Source organism: Amblyraja radiata, chromosome 5, assembly GCF_010909765.2.
Source record: "Amblyraja radiata isolate CabotCenter1 chromosome 5, sAmbRad1.1.pri, whole genome shotgun sequence".
Lineage (NCBI taxonomy): Eukaryota > Metazoa > Chordata > Chondrichthyes > Rajiformes > Rajidae > Amblyraja > Amblyraja radiata.
In genome coordinates, this window is record NC_045960.1 from 45,437,066 (window position 1) to 45,450,722 (window position 13,657).

Genomic DNA, 13,657 nt, shown 5'->3' on the forward strand with positions numbered 1-13,657 from the left:
CAGTAAGTAGTGCCTTTCAACTTCAAGCCACACCCAAGCCACACCCAAGCCACCATTAGCAGTAAGAGGTGCCTTTCAACTTCAAGTCAAAGCAACCAAGCCACCATTTGCAGTAAGTAGTGCCTTTCAACTTCAAGCCAAAGCAACCAAGCCACCATTTGCAGTAATAGTGCCTTTCAATTTCATGCTACCATTAGCAGTAAATAGAGCCTTTCAACTTCAAGCCAATGCACCCACGCCACCATTTGCAGTAAGTAGTGCCTGTCAACCTCATGACACCATTTGCAGTAAGTAGTGCCTTTCAACTTCAAGCCAAAGCACCCAAGCCACCATTTGCCATAAGTAGTGCCTTTCAACTTCAAGCCAACGCAACCAAGCCACCATTTGCAGTTAGTGCTTTTCAACTTCAAACCAAAGCTCCCAAGCCACCATTTGCAATAAGTAGTGCCTTTCAACTTAAAGCCAAAGCATCCAAGCCACCAGCAGTAAGTAGTGCCTTTCAACTTCAAGCCACAATTTGCAGTAAGTAGTGCCTTTCAACTTCAAGCCAATGCACCCACGCCCCCATTTGCAGTAAGTAATGCATTTTAACTTCAAGCCATTGCACCCAAGCCACCATCTGCAGTAAGTAGTGCCTTTCAACTTCAAGCCAAAGCAACCAAGCCACCATTTGCAGTAAGTAGTGCCTTTTAACTTCATGCCACCATTTGCAGTAAGTGGTGCCTTTCAACTTCAAGGCACACCCAAGCTACCATTTGCAGTAAGTAGTGCCTTTCAACTTCAAGCCAAAGCAACCAAGCCACCGTTCGCAGTAAGTAGTGCCTTTCAACTTCAAGCCAAAGCAACCAATCAACCATTTGCAGTAAGTGGTGTCTTTCAACTTCAAGCCACACCCAAGCCACACCCAAGCCATCATTTGCAGTAAATGGTGTCTTTCAACTTCAAGCCACACCCAAGCCATCATTTGCAGTAAGTAGTGCCTTTCAACTTCAAAGCTCCCAAGCCACCATTTGCAGTAAGTGGTGTCTTTCAACTTCGCCAATGCACCCACGCCCCCCATTTGCAGTAAGTAGTGCCTTTCAACTTCAAGCCACACCCACGCCCCCCACTTGCAGGAAGTAGCGCCTTTCAACTTCAAGTCAAAGCTCCCAAGCCACCATTTGCAGTAAGTAGTGCCTTTCAACTTCAAGCCAAAGCAACCAATCCACCATTTGCAGTAAGTAGTTCATTTCAACTTCATGCCACCATTTGCAGTAAGTGGTGTCTTTCAACTTCAAGCCACACCCAAGTCACCATTTGCAGTGTAGTGCCTTTCAACTTCAAGCCAAAGCAACCAAGCCACCATTTGCATTAAGTAGTGCCTTTCAACTTCAAGCCAAAGCAACCAAGCCACCATTTGCAGTAATAGTGCCTTTCAACTTCAAGCCAATGCACCCACGCCCCCCCATTTGCAGTAAGTAGTGCCTTTCAACTTCAAGCCAAGACATATTTTGCAAGTTTTAGAACCAATAGACATTTGTTTGCAAGCTTTAGAACCTATAGACATTTTTTTGCAAGCTTTAGAACCAATAGACATTTTTTTGCAAGCTTTAAAACCAATAGACGTTTTTTGCAAGCTTTAGAACCAATAGACTTTTTTTGCAAGCTTTAGAACCAATAGCCTTTTTTTTGCAAGCTTTAGAACCAATATACATTTTTTGCAAGCTTTACAACCAATAGACATTTTTTGAAAGCTTTAGAACCAATAGGCATTTATTGCAAGCTTTAGAACCAATCGACATTTTTTTGCAAGCTTTAGAACCAATAGACACTTTTTTTAAAGTTTAGAACCAATAGACACATTCTGCAAGCATTTTAGAACCACTAAGGGCACTTACATTTGAGTAGACATGTGTTCAGTGTTATTCACAGCTCAGAGAAACGTGACCCTCTGCCTTCCTCCTTCTTGAAGAGACTGTATGGCACACCACTTCCTGGTTTTATAGTCCCTCACCCCTGCCGCCAGTGGGGGCAGCAGAGAGAATGGGGAATTTTGTAAAAACATTAATATCTCTGTCATTTTTAATCGACGGGAAAAATCCTCGGCACACATGCGACAGAGGGGGGCTCTGAGCAAGGTGGCCAAAAATGACGGCCGTAGGTGGCGGCGTTCTCTCGGAAATCGCAGCACAGATGGCCAAAACCGGTCAAGAACAGACTTTTAGTAATATAGATAGATAGATAGATGTGTGATACACACATATATAAATGTGATATAGATGCATATAATTATATGACACACACATATATATTTTTCTAGTTTCTTATATATATAAACACATATATATTAATTATATACATATATATGATGCATACATATGTGACATATACGTACATAAATACATAACACACATATATATATTCTCTTGTTTCTTTCCTGTTATCTCTAATTATTTGTTGAGCAACCTTTTTTCTTTTTTTCATTAATTCATTCAACCTATCTCTCTCTCTCCCTCTACAAAATCCTAATATGAATAAAATATCAATGAACACAAAGGCTGGCAGGACAGGATCAAGGGTTTGGTTTAGTCCAGGGGTCAGCAACCGTTTTGCCTAGGGGCCAGGACCTTCCGGGACTAGCTGCAGCTCCCCGGTCGCCTGCGAGCCCCTGGTCTAGCTTCAGTTCACAGGTCATCTGCGAGCCCCTGGTCTAGCTTCAGTTCACAGGTCATCTGCGAGCCCCTGGTCTAGCTTCAGTTCACAGGTCATCTGCGAGCCCCTGGTCTAGCTTCAGTTCCGCTGTCCGGTCCCGGCAGCTACTAAGTGAGTTGCTGGCATGATCCGTCAACCTCCTCCTTCTCAGCACTCCTACCCTCCTCGCAACTTTACCCCTGGCGGCCCAGCTGTGCCGACCCGGGCCAGATTTCCCATGCTCTGTGAAAGGAACATAGGCACATTTTGGCTTTTTATTGTAATTTATGGATTATGCACCAACCCACTCAATTTTAAATAATTCAACATCGAAATTCATAAACATGGATAACACTTTTTATTTCTGTCATTCATAGTAAGATTTACATAGTTGACATTGTTTTGTGTGCGAGATATACAGGGCTGCAGTGTTTCTGATATCAGCTAACCAATGACGACAGTTCTTTGACAAGTACTCCGTAGTTCGGTGTAGGAGATCTTATCGACGTGTATTATGGACCCACTGTCGACATCTGAAATTACAGAAAATATCATATGGGGTTAACTTATAAGAACAATCTTATTATAAGATTAATTTATAAGAACATCATATGGGATTAATTTATAAAAACATATTTGATTATAACTACATACCTGCAGAATGGATGACATTTCACTTAAATGCAAAAATTGTTTTCAGGGGTGGGGAGAGACATATATATTGAAGACGCATTTTTCCTCTAATATGTCAATTTATCTATAATGTAGAAGAACTTATTAAAATCTTCTTACACTAGCATGCATGCCTTACAACAAGAACAAAACCAAAAACGTACAGCAGGTGCATAAATCCTTGTAGGAGGTGGGGCAGGTTGACAGAGCAATTAATGAAGCAAATAAGATGTTGGACTTATTTACAGAGACATTAATATAAAAGTAAAAAAGTGATGTCATATAATATAATACATTGTTGGGATCATAAGAATAGAATTGTATTTGGTTATATGTTATATTATTATATGGTTACAGTCATCATACATTGGAAAGGAAATTAAGGCTTTAATGTGTGTTCCTCGTGGCATGCCAATTTCCCCTTAGATGTGGGAGCTGCACGTGCAACAGAGACTAGATCAAAGAATATAGCCCCTTCTACGATCTTTGGTCTAGATGTTCAGCTGAATTTGTATGAGATGCTGAAAGAAATTACATTATTTAGCCTGCCCGATCTCTCCCACTTGATAGCTCAGATAGTTGAGTCCTGGCAACGACTCGACTATTTGAGCTATAGGGAGAGATCGGGCAGGGTAAATAATATTTTGACTACATGACAGAAAGTAATACATTTTTTCTCACCTTTCGTTTTTCGTGGGGAACCTGAAGACAGGTCGGGTCACCTACATTGGCAATTCGAGCAAATTATAGCAGAGCAGTACGCTCCGCTTGTAAATGTGGACGCTGCCATGACAGTAGCCGGTTACAGGAATGTCGCTGAAGATTACCCATCAGCTACTACGGCTTTATCGCGGAGTGAACCATCTTGCTCCGTTCTAAGATCTTTGGTGTGTATTTAAAGGCATGTTACCTTCAGGGCTATGAACCGAGCACTGGAACTTGGGATTAGGTTGGATGGCTATTTTTCAAAACAATTAACCAAATAGCCTCCACAGAGTTGCAAATTTGCTCTGATTCGATCTACCAGTATCTCCTGTGATGAAACCAACAGTTATGTGGAAGTTTAACACCATTGCAAAGGCATCTTATAACTTACATTGAGACCATTCTGTATATAAGGTCTATACCAGCCACCAACAAAGTGCTGGAGGAAATCAGTGGCTCAGACAGCATCTATGGAGAGAATGGACAGATGACATTCCGGGTTGGAAGCCTTCTTCTTTAGATGTGTTTCGATCCAAAATAATTGTCCATTCCCTCCACAGATACTCCCTGACCCGCAGAGTTACTCCAGCACTTTATGTCATTTTTGGATTGTGGGGATCCATAATTGTATCAAGGAAGCCCTGACTAGCCTGTGCCAGGAGGAGGTAACCTGCCTCACAAGCTACCTGTACCTGCAGGGATTTCAAATATTTACTATTTGCTTGGTGATATTTTAGGGGCTGTGTTTGTTGAACAGTGTGCTGGAGTTTGATTGCTGGATACTCTTTGGACTTTAGATTACAGAGATACAGTGTGGAAACAGGACCTTCGGCCCACCGAGTCCGCGTCGACTAGCGAACAGGCCATACATCAACACTATTCCTATAAACTAGGGATGAATTTACAATTTACAGAAGCCCTGCACGTCTTTGAAATGTGGGAGGAAAACAGAGCACATGGAGAAAACCCCCACTGTCACGGGGAAAATGTACAAACTCCTTAGAGACAGCACCCGTAGTCAGGATCAAACCTGAGTCTCTGGCATTGTAAGGCAGCAACTCTACCACTGTGCTAACCTGCCCCCCTTGAGTGTATGTGAAGTGCCACCTGGTGTTCATTTGGGAAAGGGTGGTTTCTAGATTGTATCCAACCAAGTCCACCTAGTCTAATGGAAGTTCTTGGCTGCCTGAAAGAAAAATAACACAAGCATGGGTCATGCTCAGTATTGGTCCATGTTCAGGATGCATGTTAACACCATTCGGCTGAGTGGCCTTCTTTCAATCAACATGGATATTGAATAAAAAGCAAAAATATGTGGGATGAGTGGTGAGTGAGATGTAAGAAGAAATTTGTAAGGACATATATAATCTCACTAAATGGCAGATGCAGTTTAATCTGAGCAAGTGTGTGGTGTTGCACTTTGGGAGGACGAGTGTAAAGGGAAAATACACAGTTAATGGCAAGACTCTTGACAGTAATGGTGTACAGAGGGATCCTGGGATCAAGGTCTAGAGCTCACTGCAAATGGCAACACAAGTAGACAGAGTGGTAAAGAAGATGCTTGCCTTCACCAGTCTGGGCATTGAGTGTAAGAGGCAGGACGTCACGTGACAGCTTTATAGGACTTTGGTTTTGGACTATTGTGTGTAGTTCTGGTCACCGCATTGGAGGAAGGATGAAGAAGCTTTGGAGGGAATGCAGAAAAGGTTTACCATAATGCTGCCTGGAATAGGTGTTATCAGCGATAAGGGGAAGTTGGACAATCTTGGATTGGCTTCTGTGGAGAGGCATTGATAGGGTAGACAGTCAGATCCTTTTTCCCAGGGTGGAAATGTCTAAGACTAGAGGGCGTAGCTTTAAAGTAAGAGAAAACTCTAAAGGAGATATTCGGGCAGGTTGTTTTACAGTGGTGGGTGCCAGGAACGCATTGCCAGGGGTGGTAACAGAGGCAGATATGATAGTGACATTTAAGCTATTAGATAGGCCACATGGATATGCAGGGAATGGAGGGGTATGGATCACGTCCTGGCAGAGGAGATTATACTGTAATGTTCATATTGGGGTTGGGAGGGAAAGATAGATCAGCCATGATTGAATGGCAGAGTAGACTTGATGGGCTGAAAGGCCTAATTCTGCTCCTAGAACCGATTAATTTAGGAGATTAGTTCAATTTAGCATCATGTTCGGTATGCACATTGTGTGCTGAAAGATCTATTCGTGGAGGCTGTACTGATCTATATTCTATATTCTAAATTTTAAAAGTGTTGTTATGGTGAGTGAGATCATCTGAGATTTTTCTTTTTATCTCCACTTATCTAATGATTTTTTCGGTGTGTCTGCAAAATGGTTTCCTACTCTTAACTAAAAGTCAACTTTTCTTTGTAACATTTCTCAGCTACACCAGTGATTAAAGAGGAATTAGTATAATGTGGCAGAATGAGTAGCATACTTGCTTAAGGCAAATATTACTTTGTATTGGTAAATATCATGTAGCTCGTGTTGCTATTTGAAAGTTAATCAAAACCTAGATGCACACCATCACATGTTTACAAATCCATGTTAAAAATATTGCAGGAAGCTGATGGATATGTGAGTTGGCAGAATTATACTGTGTTGGTGGCATGATGGCTCAACTGAAGCATTGCTGCGTTACAGCGCCAGAGACCCGGGTTCGATCCTGATCATGGGTGCTGTGTGTACAGAGTTTTACGTTCTCCCTGTGACCTGTGTGGGTTTTCCCTAGGAGCTCCGGTTTCTTCCCAAACTCCAAAGATTTGGATGTTAATTAGCTTGGTAAAATTGTAAAATTGTTCCTAATGTGTGTAGGATAGTGTTAGTGTGTGGGGACTCGGTGGGCCGAAAGATCTGTTTATGCACTGTATCTCTAAGCTAAAATAATTAAACTATTGAATTTGGAGCAGAGGGTGGAATGAGTCCTGGTTCAAATTTCTTGAAAGATATAAAGAACTGCAGATGCTGGAAAACTCTTCTTGTGATAGGGTTTTTCCACCTATTCCACTTGTTCAAGTAATTTTGCAGAGGAATTTAGCAGAATTTATTTTTGTTGCCAGGTATAAATTTAACAGGAAAAGGCAAGGATCTGACAAACCATAGCATCAATGTCGAATAGCATTGCAGAAACTCACTGAGAATCATGTGTTTCATGCAATCATTCCAGAAGAAAGAAAGTCTAAGTTCAGACTTGTGCTTTAAATTGCAGATTCAAGGATACGAGAAAGATTGATTTGAGAAACTAATCTGACCTGAAATAAAACAAGGGAGCTTTGTCGTATGACAGAAATGAATCAACAGGATAGAATGTGAGTGCACTACATGAACCTGAGAAAATCCCTGCGAGTGATAGAACAAACTAGCAACTGAACAATTAAGAAACAATAAGGAAACAAAATTGGGAATTTTAGAGGGATACATGAGTTCCATAATGGTGGATTCCTATCATTGTCTATTTACATCTTGGATACTCTCCTCACTCTCCACCTCTTTAACCAATTCAAATTCCTTGGTCCCCACCGCTTCATCTTTACTTTCCATTTCCCATCAGAAAGCTGCAGCACTCTGTTTCCTCCTTTAACAGAGACCCAATCAATTCCTCTCAATTAACACTCTGCTCCACCCGGTGGAATATGATTTCACCTCAGCAACTTTGTTAAAAAAATCATCTTACTTTCTTCAAATCAAATGAGCAGCCATTGGTATTCACATGGGCCCCAGCTATGCCTACATTGAACACTCGTTGTTGCAAATGTACCCTTGGACCACTCTCCAACTCTTTCTATTAATTTCCTCAACTTCACCAACTTCCAATATAGGCTTCTTTATTAAAGAAAGGATGTTATCTATTGTAAGTATTCCAGCGAGGGTTTATAGAATGCTGAGTTGAATTTACAGTCAGATCAACCACGATCTTATTCAATGGTGCAGTATCCTTGTGGGGCTGAGTGGTCGACCATTGCTCCATATATGTATGTTGACATGAATAATAAGGTCAGGAGAACATTTTAGAAAGTGAGTGAAAGCAAAAACTGCATTTTTTTTAAAAACACCTGGAAAAGCATTTACAACCAATAATCTACAGATCAGCCACAGATCAAGATCTGAGAAGTAGCTCTCTTTATATCATGAATTGTGATACGCAGATGTCTTCCCTTCTTGATAGTTCATCTAACAGAACATCAGAGCTATATAGCATCCTTTTGGACTGGTATGGACACCATGGGCTAAAATGGGCTTCTGTCTGCGACATAATTGCCTTTGGTTCCATGAGTCTGTGTGCATGGAATCCCGTGGATTGAAATGGCTGTATATTATCTGGGCAGGTCATGTAAGGTCACGAGTCTGAAGAAGGGTCTCGATCCCAAACGTCACCCATTCACTACAGAGAGTGGTGAATCTCTGGAATTCTCTGCCACAGATGGTAGTTGAGGCCATTTCATTGGCTATATTTAAGAGGGAGTTAGATGTGGCCCTTGTGGCTAAAGGGATCAGGGGGTATGGAGAGAAGGCAGGTACAGGATGCTGAGTTGGATGATCAGCCATGATCATATTGAATGGTGGTGCAGGCTCGAAGGGCCGAATGGCCTACTCCTGCGCCTATTTTCTATGTTTCTATGTTTCTATTCCTTCTCTCCAGAGATGCTGCCTGTCCCGCTGAGTTACTTCAGCTTTTTGTGCCTATCTTCATGTAAGGATATAGAGTATGGTTTTGGAGTATCCCAAATATTGATTGTTTTTGTACCTTTTAACTTTCCTACTCTGAAAAGGCTACTTGTTGAAATGGTCATGGAATGGGGGGTTCTGATCACAGGAGATCACATGCAATGTTGAACAGACAGTTAGATCTAAAGTTCATGTTATAGGAGCAGAATTAGGCCATTTGACCCATCGAGTGTAATCTACTATTCGATCATGGCTGATCTATCTTTCAACCCCATTCTCCTGCCTTCTCCCCATCACCCCTGGTACCATAACTATTCAACCCTTTGCACCTCTGCTTTTAATTTATCTCGCTATTTTCTTTATATGTCTTTATTCTTACTACCAAAATGCCTGACTCCAGACTTTGCTATGTTATATTCCAAAAGGCAGGCAAGTTACAGGCAGTTTCAAGAATGATCAAGGATGTCATACCTTTGTAACTCTTCTCTGCAGTTAATGCACCACGTCTCTCCCATAAACAGCAAAAGTCATAGAACATAGAGCAGTACAGCACATGAACATGCCTTATTGGCTCACAATGTCCATACCGAACATGATGCCAAACTAAACTAATCATCCATACCCCTCAATTCCCTTTTTGCTCCATTGTGACTGTTCCAGTCTATTTAATATTAAAATAAACTGGGCAAGATGTTTAGTGAATCATTAGATAAATGCATAATGTCAGAAACCTATCTTTCACGATCAGAATAAACAACATAAACCTTGCTTTAAAGAGCAGCCTGTTAGAAAGTCAGGCCCATTGAAAAACGTGCATACATTTCTCACGAGTGAGGTTGCAGTGGGTAGTGATTTGCTACGTCAAACTTCAGTATGGGATCTCAATGGAATAATTAACTGACTGAAATTAAGTTTCTCTTTGCCAGCAAACTTGTTTCTGTTGGGCAACAAAAGAACCATTCTCTGCAAAACTCGAAGCGGAATGAATGAGACTGAATGAATGAATGAAGGTGACACGGTGGTGCAGCGGTAGAGTTACAGCGCTTGCAGCGCCAGAGACCCGGGTTCGATCCCGACAACGGATGCTGTCTGTACGGAGTTTGTACGTTCTCCCCGTGACCACGTGGATTTTCTCCGTAAGTGTTCTCCTGTACTCCAAAGATGGACAGGTATGTAGGTAAATTGGCTTGGTATAAGTGTAAATTGTCCCTAGTGTGTGTAGGATAGAAACATAGAAACATAGAAATTAGGTGCAGGAGTAGGCCATTCGGCCCTTCGAGCCTGCACCGCCATTCAATATGATCATGGCTGATCATCCAACTCAGTATCCCGTACCTGCCTTCTCTCCATACCCTCTGATCCCCTTAGCCACAAGGGCCACATCTAACTCCCTCTTAAATATAGCCAATGAACTGGCCTCGACTACCCTCTGTGGCAGGGAGTTCCAGAGATTCACCACTCTCTGTGTGAAAAAAGTTCTTCTCATCTCGGTTTTAAAGGATTTTCCCCTTATCCTTAAGCTGTGACCCCTTGTCCTGGACTTCCCCAACATCGGGAGCAATCTTCCTGCATCTAGCCTGTCCAACCCCTTAAGAATTTTGTAAGTTTCTATAAGATCCCCTCTCAATCTCCTAAATTCTAGAGAGTATAAACCAAGTCTATCCAGTCTTTTTTCATAAGACAGTCCTGACATCCCAGGAATCAGTCTGGTGAACCTCCTCTGCACTCCATCTATGGCAATAATGTCCTTCCTCAGATTTGGAGACCAAAACTGTACGCAATACTCCAGGTGTGGTCTCACCAAGACCCTGTACAACTGCAGTAGAACCTCCCTGCTCCTATTCTCAAATCCTTTTGCTATGAAAGCTAACATACCATTCGCTTTCTTCACTGCCTGCTGCACCTGCATGCCCACTTTCAATGACTGGTGTACCATGACACCCAGGTCTCGCTGCATCTCCCCTTTTCCTAGTCGGCCACCATTTAGATAATAGTCTGCTTTCCTGTTTTTGCCACCAAAATGGATAACCTCACATTTATCCACATTATACTGCATCTGCCAAACATTTGCCCACTCACCCAGCCTATCCAAGTCACCTTGCAGTCTCCTAGCATCCTCCTCACAGCTAACACTGCCCCCCAGCTTAGTGTCATCTGCAAACTTGGAGATATTGCCTTCAATTCCCTCATCCAGATCATTAATATATATTGTAAATAGCTGGGGTCCCAGCACTGAGCCTTGCGGTACCCCACTAGTCACTGCCTGCCATTGTGAAAAGGACCCGTTTACTCCTACTCTTTGCTTCCTGTTTGCCAGCCAGTTCTCTATCCACATCAATACTGAACCCCCAATGCCGTGTGCTTTAAGTTTGTATACTAATCTCTTATGTGGGACCTTGTCGAAAGCCTTCTGGAAGTCCAGATACACCACATCCACTGGTTCTCCCCTATCCACGCTACTAGTTACATCCTCGAAAAATTCTATAAGATTCGTCAGACATGATTTACCTTTTGTAAATCAATGTTGACTTTGTCCAATGATTTCACCACTTTCCAAATGTGCTGCTATCCCATCTTTAATAACTGACTCTAGCAGTTTCCCCACTACCGATGTTAGACTAACTGGTCTGTAATTCCCCGTTTTCTCTCTCCCTCCCTTCTTAAAAAGTGGGGTTACGTTTGCTACCCGCCAATCCTCAGGAACTACTCCAGAATCTAAAGAGTTTTGAAAGATTATTACTAATGCATCCACTATTTCTGGAGCTACTTCCTTAAGTACTCTGGGATGCAGCCTATCTGGCCCTGGGGATTTATCGGCCTTTAATCCATTCAATTTACCCAACACCACTTCCCGGCTAACCTGGATTTCACTCAATTCCTCCAACTCCTTTGACCCGCGGTCCCCTGCTATTTCCGGCAGATTATTTATGTCTTCCTTAGTGAAGACGGAACCAAAGTAGTTATTCAATTGGTCCGCCATATCCTTGTTCCCCATGATCAACTCACCCGTTTCTGACTGCAAGGGACCTACATTTGTTTTAACTAATCTCTTTCTTTTCTCATATCTATAAAAACTTTTGCAGTCAGTTTTTATGTTCCCTGCCAGTTTTCTTTCATAATCTATTTTTCCTTTCCTAATTAAGCCCTTTGTCCTCCTCTGCTGGTCTCTGAATTTCTCCCAGTCCTCCGGTATGCTGCTTTTTCTGGCTAATTTGTACGCATCATCCTTCGCTTTGATACTATCCCTGATTTCCCTTGTTATCCACGGATGCACTCCCTTCCCTGATTTATTCTTTTGCCAAACTGGGATGAACAATTTTTGTAGTTCATCCATGCAGTCTTTAAATGTCTTCCATTGCATATCCACCGTCAACCCTTTTAGAATTAATTGCCAGTCAATCTTGGCTCCACTGTATTTGGATAGTGTTAATGTGTGGGGATCGCTGGTCGGTGCGGACTCAGTGCAGACTCGATGGGCCGAAGGACCTGTTTCCGCGCTGTATCTCTAAATCTTGTGCTACATACCTGGCATTGTCAGTGGAGCCTCATAAAATCAGCCATTATATGGAAGGATGAAATGACACTTTTGCAATGCAATCCCAGTTTGATGCATTGCCAAGGCTGCTGCATCAGTTGCGCAGAAAGCAAATGGATCAAAACTTTACAACACAGTACAGTGTCAACTATTAATCAAGTTTTTGTTCACCTTCATGTGAAATAGAGGTGCAAGACTGACAAGACTGGATGAATTTAAATCAAGCTGAACAGAATCCATCCTGTCTGTCTGTCCAGAGAAATAGTTCTTAAGGTGCCAACATTACAATTGTCCTTTCATTCAATTAACTGCAATGACCTTTCATTGCAAATGGAGTTGAATTCTGATTTTTGTTTAAGTTGTCTGCAAAAAAAAATCTGCTGGGGCAGCATTACAATGGATTTAATATGAATGCTCACATTTCTCAATAATTTGAAGTGCTTAAATGAAATCATATATTTTGCAAGCATATGACACAAGATTCTTAACTAATGCGGAACTGGAAAGAGTTGCTATTTTCTCAAATACATTGGAAATGATTGCTTAATATGAAGGATTGGTTGAGATCTATAATATTACAATATTGGGCATACCTTTAGTATTGCATCAGAAAAATACAGAACATATTGTTTAATAAACCGTTTTTTAAAACTTTTAGGATGTGGACAATATGGCTATACTCCACATTGGAAGCATCATCTTTGAAGAGCATTAAGGTAGATAAATCCCCTGGGCCTGTTGGAATATATCCCAGGTTATTGAGAGAGGTATGAGGAGATTGTAGGAGCTACGACAAATATCTCTACTTCTTTACATCTTCTCCAGCCACAGGTGAGGCACTGTGAGACTGGGGAGTAGGTAATGGTGTTCCTTTGTTTAAGAAGGGAAGTAGAGAGAATCCAGGGAATTATAAGTCTGTGAGTCTCACATCAATTGTAGGGAAGCTATTAGACAGGATTCATTGGGATAACATTTACTCCGATTTGGAAGAGAATGGGTTAATGAGGAACAATCAGCATGGCTTTGTACGTGACAGGTCAACTTACTAACTTGATCCAAGATGTGACCGATGAGGGAGGATGGTGGATTTTGTTTACGTGGATTTTCGTAAGATATTTGAGAAAGTCCCCCATGTTGGGCTGATCAAGAAGATTAAGATGCATGGGATTAACATCGACTTGGTCATGTGAATTCATAACTGGCGTACTGGTAGAAGACGGAGAGTTGTGGTGGAAGGACAATATTCAGGCTGGAGGTCAGTGACAGTGGAGTTCCACAGAGATCTAGCTGGGACTTCTGCTTGTTTGTGACAAATATAAATGACTTGGATATAGACATGGACGGTTGGTTAGTACGTTTGCTGATAACGCCAAGATTGCTGTGGTCGTGGACGGTAAA

The 13,657-nt window shown here is 41.8% G+C and overlaps 1 long non-coding RNA gene across 1 annotated transcript; it reads right to left on the reverse strand.

Moving 5' to 3' along the window:
• Window positions 1–6,277: 6,277 nt before the first annotated feature.
• On the reverse strand, window positions 6,278–13,445 carry LOC116972823. Its single transcript, XR_004411898.1, has 3 exons — window positions 13,357–13,445; window positions 9,585–9,590; window positions 6,278–6,288 (listed from the first exon to the last, which is right to left on the reverse strand). It is a non-coding gene; the product is annotated as an uncharacterized LOC116972823 (long non-coding RNA).
• Window positions 13,446–13,657: the final 212 nt, after the last annotated feature.